Source organism: Lichenostomus cassidix, unplaced genomic scaffold, assembly GCF_008360975.1.
Source record: "Lichenostomus cassidix isolate B80296 unplaced genomic scaffold, HeHo_3.0 HiC_scaffold_43, whole genome shotgun sequence".
NCBI classification, from domain to species: Eukaryota; Metazoa; Chordata; class Aves; order Passeriformes; family Meliphagidae; genus Lichenostomus; species Lichenostomus cassidix.
In genome coordinates this window covers 2889829-2903463 of record NW_028147635.1, presented here as the reverse complement: position 1 = coordinate 2903463, position 13635 = coordinate 2889829, and the positions used below count along the sequence as shown (strand labels likewise).

The following is a 13635-nucleotide window of genomic DNA, read 5'->3' as shown; positions in this document are numbered from 1 at the left end:
TTTGCTTCTCTGTTCCACCCCTGTGTTCAGGAATCTGTACTGGCCACCTGCCTTACACGACTTACACCTTCCACACCAAGTGCTCCAGAGAAACCGAGCAGAGAGGTTGCTGCCAGCCAGGGCCCAGCAGAGTCAGGACACTGCCACGACACCAAATCAGCAGAGGAATTGAAGCCCAGAGTAATAAAGGCAGCCTGGCTGGTGCTTGGCTTCAGTGCAGCTTGTCACAGCTGATTGGAAAGATGCCTCAGGCAAGAGCTCCAGGCAAGGCAGGGAGTTCAAAAGGAGGAGCAGTGGTGAGACTGAACAGGATGCTCTGCTTCATCTGCAAAACCTCTGGTGACATGGAGAACATTCAGATTATAAATACAGGAGCTCCTGTTGGCCACAGGAAACTGGGGATATGGACCAGGCTGGGAAATGCACGGGAATGAAGGACTGCAGCTGTGAGGTGCTCAGCACCCACCTCAGTGGGCTGCAGCTGCCCTTGGCCTGAGCTCGGGAGGATCTTCCCTTTTCCTTCGGAACCCCCTGGCAAACACAGAGCCTTTCAGCCCACAGCAGTCCCCTCTGTGGGAGCATCAAGAGATTCACAGCCTCGCCAGGCTGGGTTGCCACCCCATGTGCTGCAGCTCCTGCCAGGCCTGCTCAGGGAGCACAGGCAGCTCTGCACACATCTGTCTCCTGGGAATTGCTGACTTGGGAGGGAGCAGCAGCTGGAGACTGCAAAGACAAAGCAAGCATCTGCTTTGCTATCAACCCCAATGCCAGGCAGTGTCCAGCGTGGCACATTGTGGCATCCTGGAGCTTTCAGCTGCACAATGCATGTGGCCAAGCACGTGTCCTCTCAGGCTCCTTGTCTCAGGAGATTTTCAGCCAGGCTGCAAAAGTTGCATTTGCAAATGCATTTGAGTGCTGCAGCACCTCTGCAGGCACCTGACACAGCCAGTGGGATCCAATGTCCTGGCAGGAAAATCCCCGTGTGCCTCACAATGAGTTCCACAAAACAGCCTGGCAGCTGCTGGCCTGCAGAACAGAGAGTTCTGGAAAATCTCCTTGGCATGGCTGAGAGCTCTCCTCCCTGCAGAGATCCTACAGAATGATCTCTGCACCTGGGCAGCTCTCTAGGAGGAGAAGTGGATGCGAGAAAAGGAGCTTTTGCATCAGACCAAGGCCTTGTGGCACAAGTCACAAGCACTTGGTGTCCCTGCATCCCTCCCGCCCCAGGCAGCGCCTTTCTCCTCTGCCCCACACAGCACACACTGCAACGCCCCAGAGACCAAACGGCTTCAGCCTTCAGTAGTTTCCCCCAAATCAATGACTACAGCACAATGAAAACAACAAGCACTTCTGATTTGTCAATTCCATCATTTTATTTCAATTAAAGCATCTTATGGAACCTGTTCTAACTGGGCAAGAGCTACAGCTCAACTGCCGGAGGAACAGATTCCAGAGGAACATATTCCAGGCCAAATGCTAAAAAATATTATCTATTAGAAAAAAAAGAGCTACCTAGCAGTTTTCTTTCCCAACTAATGTCTAGTTTAAACCTTCAGAACTCTTTGCCTTGTTTAATTAATTAATTTAGTTAATTCAGTTATTAGGGTTTAATTTTAATGAATTTAGTTAGTTATTAATTTTTATTAATGATTAATTATTTTTTTGTTTCTTAATTAAACAGGAAAAGAGGGCATGAGAGGGCCTTTATCCAATTTTCCTTAATTCTAGAAGAGAGCTCTATTAACATCTAGTCCTATTTTAACCTACAGAATTTAAGTCTAATAAATTCTCTTACTTTTGCTCCTCAAATTCTTGAGGTAGCAAGTACAATGGCACCTCAGTCTTGAGCCTCCGGGCCCTGCAGCAGATGGACATTGCCACCCAACTTGGTGGCATCTGCAACATGACTGAGGGTGCCTTCAATGGTCTTGTCCAGGTCATTGGAAATATCACAGCCAATGTCAGGGTTTGGTTACTCAGACCAGAACCCTGACTTGCTTTGGCACTTGCTTTGGCACGTCTTGTTTCCTGGTCACCTCCATGTCACAAAGAAGGAGAAGCAGGTTCTTTGTTTGGGGCCTTGCCAGAGTGGTGAAGGTGCCATTGAACCAGACTTTTTGGGGAAGGGAACCTCTCCATGCCAAGCCTGCCAGTTGCATGCCAAGAGCTGTGAGGGATGCCCAAACAACCTGTGCCACTCTAGGAATTGCTGTCCCCAAGTGCCATCTGGAATGTCCTGTAGAAGGGACCCTGAGGCATTGTCTGTCATCCTCTATCCTCCAGGCTGGGTGGCTGCATTCTGGCCACAAGTCACTTGGGAGGGACACAGAGCCACTGTCCTCATCAGCGTTCCCACTCAGGTCTCTGTCTTCGGCCCAAGCCTCTAATGGGAGAGACCCTGAGCCACTCTCCGCCTCACTGCTCCAGATCAGCTGTGTCTTCAGCCCATGACCAACATGGCAAGGAGCCTGAGTCACTCTCTTCCTCAGACCTGCTGCTCAGCTCTGCATCTTCAGGCCATGCCTCACCTGGGAGGGACCCTGAGGCTCTCTCCTCCTCAGTGCTCCAGCTCAGGTGTGTGATCTCTGCCCACTCTGTGGACAGCCCTGGCAAACTGCACACAGACCTGAGCTCCTCAGAGCTGGTTCCCTCTGTGGTTGGTGCCCCTGACAGGCATGGCTCTGCTTCTGCCCCTGTCCCCTGCCCACCGAGATCTTCCAGCTGGCTGGACAAGGGGCTTGGTGGGCACTGGTGCATAACTGGGTATTGAGTTGAGGCCTTTTCCTTGCTGTGAGGGGCTCTGCTGGGCAGAGCTGGGCCTTGGCCTGTGGCTGGTCATGGATGAAGGTTCCTGTGCTCTGCCCATGCCTCACGGAGCCTCACAGGAGGCCTCTCTTCTCCACTTCTGCAGCTTGGGTCTCATTCATGTTCCCCTTGCCAGTCTTCATCCAGGATGACGCAGGACTTCTCTTCAATATTCTGTCAGCACAGTCCCTGCTGCTGCCCCTGCCCCCTGCCCACCCAGAGCTTCCAGCTGGCCGGGCTCCGGGCTGGGGGGGCAGCAGGGGCTGTGCGGGGCAGCTGCCCGGCTCTCCGGCCCCAGTGCGGGGGCTGCTGCTGCCGTCCCTGTCGCCGTGCCCTGATGCGGGGGCCGCCGTGTCCCCGGCTGCTGGCCGCGTCGCCGGATCACAGCCGCCATCCCGCTCAGGATGGCACGGGAGCCGCGCCGCAGCGAGCGCAGCAGAGCCTGGCCGCGGCCCCTGGGGCTGTGCGGGGCTGCCCGGCTCTCTGCTGCTGCCGCCTGCGCCACAGAGGCAGCACAGGAGTCACGGTGCTCCTCAGCTTCCTGCGGGGCTGCCCGTGACTCGCAGCTCGGCACCTGTACGCAGCAGGAGCAGCATGACGCCCAGGCTGCCGCGGGGCCTGCAAACAACTGCCTTGGCACAGCAGCTCCCTCCGTGCCCGCAAGCCTGGCCCCAAGCCCGAGCGCATCCCTCACCTTCTGCCTCCCAGGGAATCGCAGCCACTTCTTCTTGGGCTGGACGCCCACGGTGCTCTTCTCGCTTGTCGCCATCTCCGTCACACTGTGACACTTCGCTACTGCGGGAGATGCTGTCTTCTGATAGAGCAGCTCTCTCTCCTGGCAGTGGCACCCCCGGGCTCTCGGTGCCCTTTTATAGCCTCCTGCTCACGCCGTGTCCCCAGGTGTCACAATGGGCTCTGGGCACACGCAGCCACACGTCACAAAGGAGCCTGCAAGGCGCTGCTGTCCCCACGGGCCACTCCCCAGCAGCCCCAGGACAGCGGCGGGCTAGGGGGTCTCAGAACCAGCTGCAAACCGGCTGGAACGGGCTGGGACAGCAGTGTGCAAAGAGGGCGGTGACAGAGCTGTCACACAGCCTCTCGCAGGGACACATCAGGGACTGCAAAAGCAATCAGTGCATGTGCCACAGCTTTAAAAAACTGTGTTTGCACATCATGCACAGCTGTAAAGTTCTAGAAGGCATCGCTGCAGGCTGAAATTTGTTTGTAAATAATTACAAGGTAGAAATGATTGTGGAAACCATTCAAAAAACCCATTTTATGTCCGAAAAAATAATTTTCTGGTGTCTGTTAATGCTGATAATGGCACACTCAGCAGAGAATTCCCTTCTCAAATCGGGATAGAGGCCCCACTGAAAAATGCAGAGGCTCTTGCCCATGGAACATGTGCAAGCCCAAGTTTAGGGTCAAGAACTGTGGTGTGCAAATACTGGGCTCATTGGGAAAAAGGTTTTCCTTCCAGCAGAGTTGAGAATTCCATCATTTGCCCCTTTAGAATGCAGAATAAAACAGAGGAGAACTCCCACGGTTCAGGAGGCAAAGGAAAGAACTCCAGAGATGAGCTGTTGGAATACAATTTCTAAAGTCGTTGAAATGTTCACACAGCTCCATTTGAAACTGGGAAATTGCAAGAGGAAGTGATGGTGAATACTCCCATTTTGGAGGGCTTGGCTGGGCTCTTGGGAAGGACTTGTTCCCTGGGAGGGTGGGGAGGCCCTGGCACACGGTGCCCAGAGAAGCTGTGGCTGCCCCTGGATCCCTGCAAGTGTCCAAGACCAGGTTGGACACTGGGGCTTGGAGCAGCCTGGGATAGTGGAAGGTGTCCCTGCCCATGGCAGGGGGTGGCACTGGATGGGGCTTCAAGGTCCCTCTCAACCCAAACCGTTGTGGGGTTCCATAATTCTCTGGTTCTACAAACTACTCTGAAACATTTCACATCAGCATGGAGAGAGCAAGTCCATCCTGCTTAGAGATCCAAAGGACAACATTTGATGTGTTTACATCTAACAGAATTTTGTCATGATTCTGGAACAGGAGATTCCTCTAAAATGTAATAGTGGGATCTTGAAATCTTTCAATATAAGGATTTAATGTGTGCCATCTTCAAATGATGACTCTGAATGAGGCTACATGTCACACCCTCCAGTATTAATTTAACAATTAATTCTTCAGGATATTTGAATGACAGTGAATTTACTGTCATTCACAAACTCTGACACTGAAATTTCTTGAAAGTCAAAATGGAAAAGTAGTTAGATTTACCTCTCCAAAAGACAACATATATTTTATAATTTTCAAATTATAAATATGTAAAAGTAGAAGAAGAACCCAGTGAAGCAAATTAGGAAGAACAGAGCTCTCTAAGGGATCCCTGAATATTTCTTCACAGTAAATCACAAGAGCTCTCTTAAGCATTGAGTGAATGCTTAAGTAAATTGAGTTTTGCATTAAGCATTGAGTAAATAAACATCTGTGATTTCCAGGCTCATTGTCATGCATGTTTTTTTAAGTTGTCCATAAACTCTTCAAATATGTTTGGCATTTCTATCTTTTAGAAGCTGTTGGGAAACTTTTGTTACACTCCTTGAGGTGAATAAAACACACACTTGGCTCTGAAATATTGCAAAGCAAAGCACAGACAATTGGTGTCTTGGTTCAACCCAGGCAGCACCTCACAGCCCCTCGGTCACTCCCCACCAATGGGATCAGGAAGAGAGATGGGAGGGTAAAAACTGGAGTGGGTTGAGATCAAGGCACTTCAACAGGGAAAGCAAAAGGCACCACATGAGCAAAGCAAAAGAAGGAATTCCTTCAGCCCTTCCCAGGGCTGGGCAGCTGTTCAGCACCTCCAGGAGGGCAGGGCTCCGTCCCACAGAATGGTGACTTGGGAAGACAAAAGCCATCCCTCCAAACGTCCCCCCTTCCTCCTTCTTCCCCCCACTGCATATCCTGAGCATGAAGTGACATGGTCTGGGATATCCCTGGGATCACAATGATGCCTTAATAATTTTGGGGTTTTTTTTTCTTCATGTGTCTGTAAATTGGTGTAGTTCTCTGTTCTCACAGAATGCAAAAAACCTCTGTTCCCAACACATTTAACCAAAACAAAGCTCTCTGGATAGAGATTCAAGGACATATTCATTACCCTAGGGCCAGAAAATATCTGAACAACAGTGGAAAGGGGGGAGCAGGGCCTGGGGTGGTCAATATCATTGCCTGAAGGTGTGATTAGAGAATTAGGGACCAATATGCTAATAAGACAAAACTTAAAAAAGATAAAGAGCTTGTGATCTGGTATCTATTTTGGGTGTAGTCCCTGAGGGAGACTTTGCTTGCCTGAACGTACCTTGAAGGCCTTGAATAAATTTGTCTGCTTTTAATACACCTAATTGTTTTGGCATCTGTTTCAGGTAGCCTGTTCCAGGCATCAGAGTCACCCAGAGATAAAGGACTGAATGTCTGCTGTGACCCATGAAAGCTCTGCAGCCCCTGGGGACACAGCAGGGACAGGGAAAGGAGTGTGGGCAGTGCCTCCTCTGAGCCTCAGGGAACTTCCAGAGGAGGATCCAGGGCAGCCCCAAGGCCATCTGGCAGGCCTGGAACAAGGCAGGCAGCTCTGAGCAGCCTCCATGGCCCCAGCAGAGCTCGTGTGGGAGGGCTGAGTGCAGGGAGCACCATCAGCTGCCTGTGTGTCCCAGCTGGAGCAGCAGAGCCCAGCAGAGGCAGCCCATGGCCCCAGGCAGCACAGCCCCCGTGCTCTGCAGAGCAGCACCCCCAGCTCTGTGGGGCTGTGGGGAGCAGGGCAGGGGCTGCAGCAATGGCTGCTCAGGCCAGCACAGCCGTGATCCCCTGGGAAAGGCTCTGTGGGCAGCTGGGATGTGCCAGGAGAAGAGCAGGAGCCCTTGTGTGTGTGCACAGGAGTCCTGGCAAGAGCTGGGGCAGCAGGAGCTGCCTGAGGAGCCCCAGGGCAAACTCTCTGCTGCTGTCCTGGGCAGTGGGGCTGTCCTGGGGCTGCAGGAGATGCCAGAGCTGAGGATCTCCTGAGCATTCCAGACACAGAGTCACTGTCCCTGACCTCCATTGCTTCCCATTCTTCCTGCAGGGCCAGATAGGACTGGGCTGCTCTGCTGGGCTGGGGCAGAGGTAGGGAGAGGCTGGACTGGGCAGTGCCAGGGAGAAGAAAACAATGGACTCTTGGTTATACAAGTCCAGGCAGTGTCAGAATGGTTCCATGGAGCCCCAGAGTGTCACAATGATCTCCCTTATTCCATGGGCCCCCAGAGTGTCACAATGTCCCCTCGATTCCTCGAGGCCCTGAAGTGTCCAAATGGTCTCCGTGGTTCCTGAAGGCCCCACAGTGTCACAATGGCCCCTTGTTTCCATGATGCCCCACAGTGTCACAATGGCCCTTGTTTCTATGGGGCCCTGAAGAACCCCCGAAAGGTCTCCTTGCTTCTGCAGTATCACAATGGACCCTTGGTTGCATGAGGCCTTGCAATGTCACAATGGTCTCCTTATCTTCATGGAGCCCCACAGTGTCACAATGGCACCTTGGTTCCTTTAAGCCCCACAGTGTCACCATGGTCCCCTGGGTTACACGAGGCCCTACAGTGTCACAATGCCCCTTTGGTTCTATGGGGCCCTCAGTGTCTGTTTTGCTGGTGGGCAGTGTCAGTACCAAAGACAGAGACACCAACTGAGGGAACAGTGTAATTTATTATAACACAAAACTGCAAAGAATTACAAAAGGAGAAGCTCAGCAATGCACAGAATCATTTGCAAAGAATTACAAAAGGATAAGATGGACAAAGCACCCAGTCAGCACTACCAAAGATTGCCTGAAGGGATTTAGAAAGATCCATCACCAGTTACCCTCAGACTTTACCATCACCCAGACCCACACATCAGCTGGGGAAGCTGTCACAGCCAAGGACTGCAGAGCCACTCTGGACACTGGGAATTCCTGCAGCTGTGTCCACCCACAGGTGAGGCTTCCAACCTTGCTGGGAGAGAGCCCAGCTTGGAGAGCTGAACAAACAAACTGACAGCACTTCCAGTGCAGGAACTTCTGGATTCATTCTCCTGATTGGTTTCTCCCAGAGCCTGGCCAGGGCTCAAGGAGGAACCAAGGGAGTTTTCTTTCATAGTGCAGCCCCAACAAAGCCAGATGTGGCTTTGTCTGGCTTCTAAATACAAAACGGTAAATACAGGTTTCACCAATGCACAGATACATAGATCATTTTGGTAATAATGTTTCATTAATGAGCAGATACAAATGTAACCTTTGTTTGGAATGTTCATCAAGAGGTCAGTTATTGCTCAGGCCTCAGTAAAGAACTGTTCAGGCCTTAGTACTTCAATGGGTCCTTTGACTGACAGATGAACCACAACCTCCATAACAATTCTTTCAACAATAGTCTTTTAGAATAGATTTAGGTATTAGGTGTAAAGGCGTCACCACTTGTTTTCAATTAAGTACTGTTCAAGTTCATTACTCAGATCTATACTTTGCATTCCTTTTAAAACATGCCTAAATAGTTCCTATTCTCTATGTTATTTATCGAATCCCCCTTTTTACTGAGACTGTGTCTCTTTTCAGACAAGTCTCAGTGCTCCATTTTTCAGCACAAAGTGTCACAACAACTCTAACATGGAATCATAACACACCAAGTGCACACACTGCAATGATTACAGTCACTGCCACAAATGCATTTCACAGCAGCCTCCAATTTGACAGCCATGAAGCCAATCCCACCAGGGAGAATTTTCGCCTTTCTGCCACTCTGCTACTGCTGTTTCTATTGAGGTCATTCCTGACTGTTGCACTCCAAACCCATCATTGATACAAGTGCAACATTCCTGTCCTAGAATAGCACAGGTTCCTCCCTGGACAGAAAGCAGATAATCCAAGGCCATGTGGTTCTGTAGAGCTCCCAGGTTGTGTTTGTTGGAGCTCACAGGAGGTGCTATTCAATATTTTAACATTATAATTTGCTACTTCAAATAATCAATTTAGCTCATTAACATAAACTCCATAAGATAAGGCAATGCACATGGGACACAGGGTGAACCAGAATCTTTGGCTTTCTGAAATCAAAGGCACTCTTTGGGTGGAAAATGTTCCCTTGGTCCCAACTCTTCCCTGTGGTTGTTGCCAAAGTAGCCAAAAGGGTGGCACTGCAGCTGAGAGTGGTGTAACACTGACCCTGAGCAGCTCCAGCACCCCAAGCTCTACTGACATTGTGAGTGATGTTCAAGCACAGAAATCTTTTCATAGGCTTTGGCTTCTCTTGAAGGAGAACCCTACTGAATCCTGTGAAATTGATAATTTTATTCTTTTGTTCCACAGAACACTTTTCTTTAATTTCCCTTCACTGGCCCTGTTACAAGTCAGAGCCCATTGACAGAGTTCTGCCACCCTGTAGCATGGGCCCTCCAAGGGAATCCTGTTCCTCCCAACATTAGTTGAGAACATACCCAGCAATTAGTTACACTAAGTACTTTCCCTACATTGATCTTTACATTTCAATAAGAATTTTCATGACTAATCCCTTGGTGAAACTCCAGAGGTGATTCTAGCAAACAAAGATTCTGGTTGACTATCAAGATACAACTTACAGACATAAGCAATACTTCAGTGACAAGGTTATTCATCCTTTTTCCTCAGTCTCATTCAGGTCAGGAACAATAATTCCATTGTCCATGGAGCTGGCTCCTTTTTAATTCCACAATAATGCCCCAAGGTCCTTTGCTGTTCAGCTTCACTGCGGTGTCTGTGGGTAACAAGGCTTGGTGGGGTCCTTTCCCCTTTGGCTGGAGAGCTGCCAGGTCCCAGTCCTTGAGGTGCTCCAGGCTCCTGGCTGGAATTCCTGTGGAAGGCACTCAGGGTCACATCAGCCTTCACATGGAGCCCTGTGGATCAGAGCATTTTCCAAAGGGAACGTTGGGACAAACAGGGAGATTTGGTCTGGCAGGATCTGTGAAACAACATCCTATAACATCTACTTGTTCTCCCATAGAACACTTGGCTGCAGGGACATATTCCCATTGTTCCTGCCCAGGTTTCAGGATTCAAACTGCATTATCTTTCCCCAGAGCTGTTCCTTTAGTTGGCTCAGGAGGGCCATTTGGCCTCTGGACCCACAACTTAGCTCCATTATTAGGAGTGGTGGATCCAAACCCTTTATCTCCACAAGCAGTACAGATTTGAGGTGGATCTCCTTTTTTTCACAATTCTTTTAAAAACTGTATTATCAGTAATTGTCCTACCCTGTCATGGGGTTGCATAATCAAATCTTGTTCACTGTTGTTAACCAGAATTTAATTTCTTCTTGATTATTTGTATCGATTTCTCCTCCCATGACATGAACACTTTGGAAGGCCAAGCTTTAGTGAGCAGTTATCAAACCAAAGTGTTCTGGAGGAATCTGAATTTCTGTTTTGTTATTGATAAATCTCATTTGCTTCTGATTTATCCTCATTAAATCTAATGCATAAAGGTCCAGCCATGCAGCTTCTGGAGTGGACCTGTAAGGGGTTCTCCATCAGGACAGGTTCCCATCTCCTCATTTTTTCATCTGCTCTTTTAACAAACCCTCCATCCGTTCCACAAATCCTACAGCTTGTGGATGGTGTGGTATATGAAAAACCCAGCAGCCTTAATCACTTTATTTCTCACAGTAACAGACAAAGCATTCCATATCATAGTATCAGCAAACCCTATAAAAATAGCCAATTTCATCCCATCCTCCTTTATTCATTATACACAAACTCGCCAATTTTCCCACTGATGTTCAGGTCCTGGCCAAACATTTTCTGTAAGGTATTTAGTGTTACATTCCTGAGCAGCAAAAGGTAACAAATTAATATTGTCAGCATTATTTCACATTATTATTTAGTTTGTATCTATATATATGCATACATAGATATTTTAATTATATTTTTACAAATAATTTTTATGATACATATATTTATTAATTATATTATTATATTATTTCACTTGCACAAAGAAATCTGAGCTCAAGATTAAAAACTTCTGTTGCTCCATGTGGGAGCATTCCAAATACAATTGTTCCTTCTGTTGGTGCTTTATACAATATACTGTTAATAAAATTTATCCTCATCTTCCCAAACCCACAAGTTCTTTTCCTTTTTCCATATGCAATTTTGGATGCATTTTAATACATCCAGCAGATCAGCTTCTTTTAGCTGACTTCCCCATTGCTCACACAGTGCTCTGATCTCAGCCCACTCCAGAGCCAGCCAACTATAGGGAAGGTTTTCCCAACCAGCAATCTTGGATGGGACCAATTCCTTACATTTACAATTAAAAAATGACATTTTGCTGTGATCTGGACAGACTATGCCAATTTTGTTTTGCCAGTGGGCAGGGCCAGCACCAAAGACACAGACACCAACTGAAGGAATCAGTGCAATTTCCTACAGTTCAGAGCAGCAAAGAATCACAACAGGAGAAGCTCAGCAATGCACCCAATCATTCCAACCAAAGATTGCCTGAAGTGATTTAGAAAGATCCATCACCAGTTACCCTCAGACTTTACCATCACCCAGCCCCACACATCAGCTGGGGAAGCTGTCACAGCCAAGGACTGCAGAGCCACTCTGGACACTGGGAATTCCTGCAGCTGTGTCCAGCCACAGGTGAGGCTTCCAACCTCGCTGGGAGAGAGCCCAGCTTGGAGAGTGCTGAACAAACAAACTGACAGCACTTCCAGTGCAGGAACTTCTGGATTCATTCTCCTCTTGGATTCTCCCAAAGCCTGGCCAGGGCTCAAGGAAGAACCAAGGGAGCTGACTTTGACCATACAGCCCCAAACCAGGCCAGATGTTGGATTTCATGGCCTTGTTTAGCTTCTAAATACAGAAAAATCAATACATGATTCACTAATGAGTGAATACATCTACCACAATGCTAATGATCATGCATATTTTGTTAATGAGAGGATACAAAGATAACATTTTGTTGGAAGGTTCATCGAGAGGTCACTTTGGCTCAGGCCTGTTGTTCAGGCCTCAGTCAGGCCTCTTGTTCAGGCCTTGGCACTTCAGGGATGTGGTTTAGTGCTGGGCTGACAGTGCTGGGTGAGCGGTTGGGCTTGATAAGCGCAGAGGTCTTTTCCAACAGAAAAGTGTCTAGAATTCCAGGATTTCATCTGCTCCATTCAGCCTGGTACAAGTTAGCAGCATCATTTTGCTCAGAAAGTTCCCTCTTGGTCAGCTCTTGAGGCTTAAGGCTTCAGGCCCTCTAGCTCCTGGTGCTAAGCTGCTCATGATGAACAAGAGGACTATGAGAGAAGAATACAGCTCATCCAGTTCCTTCTGGGACACTGAGAGGGGAGGGTGTGAAAACAGGAGCATTGCTTGGTGTCACCTCCTCTCTGCCCTTCAGGCCTTTCAGTGCTCTGAAACAGCCAAGAGCTTTCTTCAGGAGTGCAAGGAAGCAGCTGTTCCTTCTGCCAGGTCTGGCTCTCTCCAGTCTCTGCACTTGACTGCTTTTGTCCCTCTTGCTGTGCCCTCTGTTCCCCCTCTGCTCGCTGGCTGCTGCCCAGGACTGTGGAACTGGCACAGATCAAGTGCTCAAGAGCCTCATTTCTCTGCCCTTGGAGCTGCCTGGGCACAGCAGCCTTTTCCATCTGCAAGCTCCATATGGACAGGGAGTGCCCAGCTCCGTTCCTTGCACAACCTCCAGGAGCCCAGGGCCTGCCATCTCAAGTTCCTGCTGGCACTGAGGACTCCCAGGTGCCTCAGGCTGCTGTGATACCACTGCAAACAGGAGGCAAGAGTGGCAGGGGCTGTGCTCAAAGTCAGCTCCATTTGCTGCCGCTGCTGCTGCTGTGGGGTCATTTGTCCAGCCCTGCCCCAGCCTCAGGGATCAGCTCCAGGCCCTGCTGCTGCTCCCTCGGGATCAGCCACAATCTGGTTGTTGCTCTCAATGCCAGCAGAAGCAGTGGCTGAAGCAGCAGGTGCTGACAGTGCCCCAAGCCCTGGGGCCAGAGGGAAGGGAGCTGCTTCACATGAAAACCAGGAGCAAAGGACATTTCTTTTTAGGACAGGTTTCCTGGTTTAAGGAAAAAAAAAGAGAAAAAAAAAGAAAAAAGCCTAGATGAAATATGAAAGATAAAAACAAAACTCAGGTGTGTAGTGTAAAATCTTCTGTAACTTTGCATCAAGAGGTAACTGATCTTTTGTAAAAGAGAGCTCAGTTATTTACTTTGTCAACGTGCTGATAGCATGGATCTATCTTACTGACTTCATCAGCCTTTTCTTAATAGATTCTGGACTTTGTTTCCAATATTAAGTAATTTTAAATTGTGGTTGAAGCAACAGGAAATTGATTGTGCCCTGCCAGCTCCGAGCAGGACTGGGAATCCAGATTCTGCTGATCCCCATCCCATTAAGAAAATGTCCTTCCTTCTCACCCTGCGAACGAGCTGTGCATTCCCTTTGAAATTGTCAGTGGTTTCTTAAAAATGCAAAGTCCCACTTAAAGCTTTTTGCTCTGGTTTGGAAGTCAAGAAGGGGAATTCTTCATCCATCAACTCCAGACTGCACTGCCTTAGGAACACAGCCCACTCGCCAGGTTTGGCTCACTCGTGGCACTTCTAGAGGAGGAAGAAAGTGCAATTGCACAATTCCAACCCAAAAGGAAGGAAGAGTGGGACAGACAAAACATCCTGTGGACATACAGGTGTTCAGCTGGGACTGTGGAGTGTTGGGGTTCTTGCCAATTGGATGTGTATCCCTCACTGCAATCTCTGGGCCTGCAGGAGAGTCTCACTCACCTGCACAAGC

General features: G+C 49.0%; 1 protein-coding gene and 1 pseudogene across 1 annotated transcript in view; both read right to left on the bottom strand.

The window, feature by feature from the left end:
• LOC146421173 (serine/threonine-protein kinase pim-1-like) overlaps positions 1-3574 on the bottom strand; it is an 8557-nt pseudogene extending 4983 nt beyond the window's left edge.
• Positions 1-13635, bottom strand: part of LOC146421167 (uncharacterized) — a 230781-nt gene that overhangs the window by 66523 nt on the left and 150623 nt on the right. The gene's annotated exons all lie outside the window — the stretch shown is intronic.